The sequence below is a fragment of the Amblyomma americanum genome, chromosome 9, assembly GCF_052857255.1.
Source record: "Amblyomma americanum isolate KBUSLIRL-KWMA chromosome 9, ASM5285725v1, whole genome shotgun sequence".
NCBI lineage: Eukaryota > Metazoa > Arthropoda > Arachnida > Ixodida > Ixodidae > Amblyomma > Amblyomma americanum.
Genome location: NC_135505.1, coordinates 70,991,949 through 71,000,912, shown reverse-complemented (window position 1 = coordinate 71,000,912; position 8,964 = coordinate 70,991,949).

The window sequence follows — 8,964 nt, the reverse complement described above, 5'->3', positions numbered from 1 at the left end:
GGAAGGCAAATTGAAGACGTCTTACACGGGGATCAGGGGTACAATAAAAAACCGTCAGGCGAAAGAGACAAAACAGCTGCAGGCAAATTTCTCGCGGACTGAATTAATTCAGCAGTGTATATCTCTGTCGCCACCTAGAGCACCACAAAATGTCGCCTTCGGCACCGAGCGCTCGGGAGCATTAACGTGTGCTTATACTTCAATCGTGTCGCAGAAATTATGTTGGCCTCGGGACTGGCAGCATTTCTTTCTTTTTAAGGCTATTGTGGTTCACAGCAGGCGAACCGACACGAGAATCCGCGGACAATCAGAAGCCATCAGGTGGCGCAGCTAAGCGCCTCGAGCAATGAATGTACCATTTTCTCTACGACAGCACTGCTGGAATTGCTTCCACTAGCGGTATGCAGGTAGAATAACCACCCTGATGTTGCCCATTGAGCGCGGTTCATACGCACTTCCATGAATCACTGTAGCGTGCCTCGCCTGTGGCGATAAAGGCAGCGGATTCTTGGGAAAGTAATTGGACAACGCAAAGCTGCGTATTTTCTGTGGTAAGTTGCCCGGCTAGACTATCTGTATAAACAGCCGCAGGTGCCGCTTCGTGCAGAAGCGACAAATTTCTGCTTAAGTGACTCTAGAGAGGCCGGTGATTCGGATTTGGACGCTCTTCCAGAGTTTCGCACCTTGGGCAGGGCCAGTCTAGTCCCGCTAGGAGTGAAATCATAGGAGAATCATTGGAGTGCATTAGATCCGTAGTTGAGTCGCCCGCATTGTCACTGAATGGCGAATTGTAAGGTTTTAAACTGCGTCTAACTTTTGAAGGTCTTGGCACGTCCACCGCGCATAATGGTTTGACCGAGCGCCGCGACAACCACGTAACCAGCCAGTGTGGCAGATGTAGGGCTGTTTTGCGCCTGACATAAACAAGTGGTACTGGTTTGGTTTATAGGGGTTTAACGTCCCAAAGCAACTCGGGCTATGAGAGACGGCGTAGTGGAGGGATCGGGAAGTTTCGACTACCTGGGGTTGTTTAACGTGCACTGACATCGCACAGTAGACGGGCCTCTAGAATTTCGCCTCCATCGAAATTCGACCGCCGCGGCCGGGATCGAACCCGCGTCTTTCGGGCCGGCAGCCGAGCGCCATAACCACTCAGCCACCGTGGCGGCCAAGTGGTACTGGGGCCATAACTAATATGTTCGCGTTCCCCCTCTCCTCTCGTAGGGAATGAACGGGAAAACCAAATTGACCTTCCGCCATTCGATCCCACATCCGTCCCATAAGAATGGGTCCGAAGACGGCTGTGGCGGGGCTCATAAACAGGCACGCCTGCATAATTCTCGAATGAGGCCTTTGCAGGGTAATCGAACACCAGATAGTACAAATGTGTGGCCCAGATGTCGACAAATTTCGTTAAGCAAAAAGGCTGCAACGCCAAATGTGGGTGCCGATGAAATGGCCCTGTATGTCCTACATCAGTCATAACGAGGGTGTACAAAACAGTTTCAAGGCATCCTATCATGGGTGTATTCTTTCAATTTGCTATTTTTTAATATAGGTGCCTACCAACATCACCAGCAGTAGCGTTACTACGCCCATTCCTGGGCAAATGCCTCCCCTTTCTCTGAAAGTAACTCTGTCCTGTGCCAGCGGAGGCCACCCTATCCTCGGCAACTTTTCTTTCTCGTCCGCCCACCGAACGTTCTGCTGCCCCTGTTACGCTTGCGTTCTCTTAAAATCCAGCCCGTTATCTCTAACGACTACGGCATATAACTTCTTCGTATTACATATCCTGGCCAAGCATATGTCGTCGTCTTGATAGGATTTCATTAACCCACGTGTTTCCCTCACATACTTTGCCTTCCTCGTGGTTCTTAATGATGTACCTATTTTTTTTATTGCTCGCTGAGTTTTTTAATATTAAGTTAGTCTTTCAGTTAGCTTCCTGTCTTCTGCCTCGGTAATCCACCGATAATGAACAGTTCTTACATATTTCCTCCTGAGATATATTGGTAAATCGGCATTATTGGCCCGAGAGAACCTGCCAATTGCGTTCGACCCCATTCGTATTCTTCTATTTCTTTTGTCTCGTGGTGCGGATCTGCGGTCAGTACCTGCACTAGGAAGATATATTCACTCCCCACGGCCAGCACCGACCTAACAATTTATAACTCTTGCCGCGTATCGAAATTTTTGAACATTACTTTTGTTTTCTGCATATAATTATTAGACCCCTTTTAAGCTCTGTCTAAATCATGGATCAAGCTTTGCAGCTCGTTTCCTGATTGATTTAGAAAGGAAATGTCACGAGCGAGTCAAATATCACTAACCATTATTATTATTATTATTATTATTATTATTATTATTATTATTATTATTATTATTATTATTATTATTATTATTATTATTATTATTATTATTATTATTATTATTATTATTATTATTATTATTATTATTATTATTATTATTATTATCCCAGATCTAAGCCTTCGAAAACATCCTGTAAACATGCCGTGAGTGGGATAGGCGAGATTGTGGCTGCCTGCCTGACAATCTTCCTTATTGGAATTTCTTGCTGACTTTACGGATAACAATGGCGGCTCTACACCCGTTATGGATATCTGCCAGTATTATTATGTAACATTCTTCTATGCCCTATATTGAAACGCCTTTATGACTGCTGGTATTTCGACTTCGTGAAATGCTTCCTAGTAATTATTGAAGGCTACATAAAGAGGTTGTTTATACTCAACACTAGCTGGCCTCTATCACGTGATTGGTAGAGTGAGTATGCTCTATTTGTGAGCAACCTTAACGAAACGCTGCCTAAATATTTGATCCAGAGAATTCTAAAGTAGTAATTATCAAATTAGCCATTGCCTTAGATAAAGACTCAGGCAACTGAAACGAAGCACATTGGCCAGTTAATTGAAGTCCTTGACGTTTTATTTCTTAAGAAATAAGATTAAATAAGCTTTTTAAGCTTCTGGTACACTCGGGATCGTAAGGGATGCCAGGACACATAGTTTTTCTAGTACAACCTATTTTTCTTCCTCCTGCCCTCACCAGATACAGTGCTACCTTATACTCATCAGCTTCTTTCCCTCTCGAAAATGCTCCTCCGGCTTTCCATCCTGCAGTCTTCGATGCTGGCGGGGTGTGTCATTGCAGTGCGCTACTGCGCTTTTATAAACCTACAGAATAGGTTGTCTGTGCTATAGATTTGTGAATAAACTCGTCTACTACATCACCTATATTGCCCATATTGCTAATGGCGTTTACCTCGGTATCCCTTGACGCAATATCTCATTTTCGATTATGAATAGTCTTGTCCAGCTTTCGCGGGCAAATATTTTGAAAATTGGAGAACTCTAAGACATTTTTATGGAAATATCGAAGGTAATGGTCTATTATTCTGAGAAGTACAAACATCTTTTTTTTTTATAAGTGCTTCCGTCGTTCCCATCGGACTGTTAAGACTGCCACAGAAAACAAAGGGGGAACCCTTTCGACGGTAGCAATAGCAAAAATGTACCTTGGAAAAAATACAAGAATGTCGTTTGGTTGTCTGTAGAAATATTGATTGTTATAGTGAAATCTTGCACTGTATGAAAAAACTGCCTTCATGGAGTGTTTCCCGCCTAAAATGCTTTTGTCTTAATTTTCTAGTCATGTTTCTTACACCCCTTTTAGGCTACCTCTGTTGATTAATGCACGCTTGATTATCTTCATATAAAGCTTTATTAAGTTGGATACCTAGAGCTTATTACTAGCTTTGTTAGCTCTGCCACTTTTATTCTTCGTGCCAGGTGTGATGCTTTGGCGTATTCAATGAACATCTTTCGTTTCCTGAGCAAACTAGCTGGTATACTGCCAAAGCATATTACTGGCTACTTCTACTGCACACTCGTGAATGATGGCAGTGGGATTTGATCCTGAGTTCCTCTACATCCTCTCTTAGCGCTAGCAAGTTAACGAGCTTCCGCCTCACAAGAGTTTTCGATTTCCTCTTGAAGTATAGGCTAATTGAAAACCTCCGCATCCTTAGGGTGCTACAGAGCACGTTTCAAAGGCGTGCTCATACTGGACGATTCCAGAATGAGCGCATAGTGTAAAGCCTAATTTTAGAGTGCCACATCATGGCGCCCGTTAGAGGATTCCGCGTCGTAGGCATTGTCGTCGGCATGAGCGCCGGTGTTGGCGCCCCATCACAACTGTGGCATATAGCAGCAGGTCGAAATGCCACTTGCCACGATGACAGCTTTGGAATGGGCAACCAGAAAGTGACTGCCACGGGAGGTCCAGGACGGTGCTACGCAGTGTAACACACCAGATTCTAGCGGGTACAGGTGCCGTGTTAGGTGACGAGCATTAATTTAGTGGTGCCGATCTTGTATTCGGCTGCCATTTTTATTTCCTCACGACTGGGGCTCTTCCGCGTCAATTTGCCTCTCTCGTTTGAAGAAGAAGGTGTTTATTTGTACGTTATTTACCTCTAAGTCTGTAAGCTTTTTGTCTCTATGATGGCTACCAACCCCCCCCCCCCCTCCCCACCCCCCGCCTCCCCTTTATGCCATGGTCGGCTACTGCGTTTTTTCCAGCCATCTTCTTAACTACCTTGGCAATGATGTCCCCTGTCAGTACAGTGTTATGTTTTTACTGTAATCATCTAAGATTCCACGTACTCATATAATCGACAAAATGGTCATCTTGGCGAGGGTTAGGCACGTACGCCTTAAGCACCCTTAGTCTGTACACCCTACTTAGACCAATTAACGGTACTAGGACTATTCGTTATGACTTGGGAATTCCTTGTTTCCAGCTATATCATGATTGTTCATAAATTGCACACCTAGTTTCTGTCTCCCTGCTATTACACTGCTAGCTTTCTATAGGCCTCATCTGCCCAATTAACGTCTCAAATCTCTGTAAAATTCGATCTCATGCTCAATAGATTCGTTCATTGCACTGATTGGCTATCCTCACGGGCTAAGCTTCTAGCATTAAGCGTTGCCAGGTTCAATTTCTGAAGACAGTCAATGAGCAGAATGAAATTATTAGCACCCTACACTGCGTGACAGGTCTAGCCGCCGCCTTCGCAAGTTTCTACGCAGCCACTGAGAACTGAGGGCCGAGGGTTAACTGGCTGATTCATATAGGATGTCGTGGTGACACACTACGCTAGAGTGGCCATATCCTTTCCTGGTGGTAGAGTTGGTTCCTGTTTCTGGTCGCCGAAATCAGGCCGCACATTAAGCTTGCTAGTTATGTGGCCATAGTTTTGTACTAATGATTTCACTTGCATATGCCCTTAACACACCTTCCCGTTTATCAAATACTGCATGTTTCTGGTTTCCGAGGTTAAGTAAATTGCGCAAAACAACAACGCAGAACACAGGTATAAATCTAACATCTGACTGCGATGCACACGACTACACGCGACTCATCAATCTTGAGTAGGATTCTGGTGGATTTTTAGTCTTTAAATACTGCGATCTGGCCGCAATTCTTACATAGACTCTGTCAATTGTTCTGTCATTTTACCTTTCATTGGTCTTAGTACTCGTTCCCATTAAGTCAAAGCCAAACAAAGTATTTCCTCACGGGCTGTAGCGAATTGTGGCGAGGGCTCCTTGGGACAAGCCTAATTATTGATTTCTCAAGCAGTCGTCTTCGCTTTGCGGGACGCGGCTTTCTAGTCTTCGTGCGCATACAGTTATTGTGGCACAAATAGAGTAAGCAGAGAGGCCGGTCCACTTACCTTATCCTTTTTATTTTGAATGCAAAAACTTCATTAAAATCGGAACGCACACACTGGCTCTATCTCGCACGCCTACCTAACTTGTAAAGTGTGCGGGCCGCCCACTCTGGCCAAATGTCCCGCTGTTTATTCAAAAATTTGAAGTCGGCTTATTAGGCGGGTTGGGCAAAGAGGTCTATGTGTGAAATTCCTGCATTATGCTTCACTTTGATGATCGAAAGGTGGCAACTGGGTCTGGTGCTGCCCATAGTATACAATAATCAACACACGATGGGAACTTGCCGGCAAGAAAAATTGGTACTTCCGTTATAGAACCTTCATTGGCTGCCTATAGGTATCAGAGGGGCAAACTGAGATGAAAAAATCACTGGGCCTTAATTATCATTCTGCCATTACAGTAAATCAGGATTTGATTTTGATTTTCTTTGATTCCGGCTTTAATTGGTAAGTTGTATCTCACAGAATTTTTTATTTACCTGTGTTAATCCTCCTGATTACGGGTCACTGTCAGTTTGTGAAAGTCATTTTAACAATAGAGGCCACCTTCCGGCCCACCACCCTCTGACCCTCTCCCCTACATGGAAGATGATTATATATGCTCTCCCCACTTTCCCACCTGATGAAAGAGGTGGGTGATTCCTTCGTGAACCTCCCGTGAGAGATTGCACGCGACAAGCGTGCACAACACTACGCTTCCAGACGTCAGACATTTCGCTTTCACGGTAGGTCTTGAAATGCTAGTGGTTTAAATCAAACGATAGCCCACAAGAGCTGCCGGCACTTGTCCAAAGTGTAACAGATTGGGGAGCTGGGTAAGCTGCCCCACTTGGATTCAGAATTACCTCATTCTAAATGGATCTAGCCGAACCATGAATCGTATGCCAAGGAAGACGCGGTGTTCTATAGCACTTAAAAGACTGAGTTCTTTACGACTTTCCACTCGTTTCTATTGCGCTTGCATTAGCACTAGGTAGACGGGGTGGCGGACGATGACGTGTAGATTAAAAACTTGGGACGTATCGTTCGCCTTATCCTTACAGCAGGTGGCACTCAATAAGCAATCACGTTGGAAGGACGAAGCTGCTTTCACAGTCCAATTCGGAATACAACATCTGTAGACACGACGTGTGCGAACTCTGCTCTCATTCTGTGCAGAATTTCATAGCATGAAAGTGTTTACTCACCCAATTAATGTGTTTCATGTAGGCGCCGGCGGTAATAATTGGGTCAATATAATTTCTCCACTTTGTAGATGTTAAAATCTGTGTGATGAAATCAAAACTTGTGTGTACAACCCAGTGTTTAGTGCTGTTTCGTATGAAAAGTGTAAACTCCTCGTTTTTTTTTCAGAGACGCGTTCTTGAACTTGGCAACTGCTTTCGGCGATGCCTCATAGATCTCTACTTCAAAACCGCACAAGAAAGCGCATAAGAATTATGCTAACGCAGTGTTTGAACCCTACAATGCTACTTCGTTTTATTGCAGCTGTACAATAGACCGGTGCATGATTGCTGTATGAAAAATATAAAGAGAAGTATAATTCATTTCCTTTACTAATATTTCAGATATGTCAGTGGTCTGTCTTCGCCGTTGCCGTGTAGACGGGGACAGATAGAATTTGGCATAAATGTCCCGATTTTGCACAGTAACGCAAAGTGCGCTATATTGGCCTACCCTCATTGCCTTTTTAAGGACTGGACTGCAGTGAACTTGAAAATTTATTCAACGACGGTTCCTGCTTTTTCTTTATATCCAGCAACCCAGTCTGGTCATGGCCTTTTTTTATTTTTCGCCACATTTTGCCATTTTCTCCTTAAAATACCCTCGAAAAACTTGCGCATCTATATGCACGTCACGCCGCGTATTAAAGATTTTTTAATTGCGCAGGCGCAAAGCGATTGCAATTGTATAGATGCGTTGTTGAAACCTTTCCGATGCTTCATTTTCGAAGAAATCTTCAAATTTCAAGCTAGCGAAACTTTCGTAAGCGGCTCGACAGAATAAAAAAAATAGCGACGCGTATTATAATACCGAATCGCAAATGTGATGAAAAAAAAATAAAAAGCGAAGAACATGGAGGATGGGGTTGCGGCGGTAGCGAGAAGGAAGGCGGCAGTCCGGGACACCAGAGCAGCGTGCGCCGTCTTCTGCTCGCCGAAGACGTCGTCGGTAATGTATGTGGCGAGCACGCCATGACAAGGGCCACATGTACCCGCTGCTTGCTCCGCTATGGTGCAAGTTTATCACGCTACGCCTTCTGTTCGCGCGAGGCGAGGCTTAGCTGAGGCGGATCACTGTGCGTGCTTGCCAAGCCGATAACCTGAGCCGCTTCCGTTCGGCACTGCCCCTTCCATGTGCAGTCGAGTACGATGCACATACCGCAGGAGCAGCGTTTAAATGTTGCGTTATCAGGGAGCCTAATTGCCGGCAATTTATTTTTCTGTTATTGAACCAGATAGTGCTATGGCAATTCATGTGCCAACCGTTGCAGGTGGCAGCTAGCAGGTGCAAGTTTCATTTGCTGATAGGACGGATTTTTGCTCGCGAGAAATGCAGTACTAGAGCAGAGAAATAAGGCACGAGTAGTTAATTTATTCCAAGTTCCCTTGAAAGCACACTCTAGCCGATTCTCTTCGACCACCTCAAAGTGAGGCTTAAACAAGTGGCGGGCTTCGCCTCTGGTCATTATAACCCACCACCGGCCATAAAGTGGGGCCGACTATTCCCTTTTATTTAATAAGCTATATTCTTTGAAGTGTGACCTGTCTCTCTTTCGTGATATAATTGTCCACCGCGCTCTCGGTGTGCATATGGTGCACTGCTCCAACCTTGTAGACCTCGAGAAGAAGATGTATCTATTGTCGAGCACGTCACTCTCAAGGCAAGCTCAGAAGCGCTAATCACGAACCTTGTTTCATTTTTTTTCTTGGTTCCTCCGTCTAGCGCTATGATGCGCGACGTCCCATTATTGGTTATGGCTTTGTGGAAAATTTCGCGGGATTCGTGTAACTAGGTTTAGGACAAGATTAGCATTGTCTCCCATCGGAGGGTTGCTACAAGCACACTGTCATCTGAAGTAAATCCCTGCATTCGAACCGGCCCTAAGCAGCTGCACCAACTATAAGAACGAGAACAAAGGGCGCAGTTGGCTTTCGAGAAAGACGGAGTAACTTCAATGCGTAGCGACCACAGACGCTGCTCCC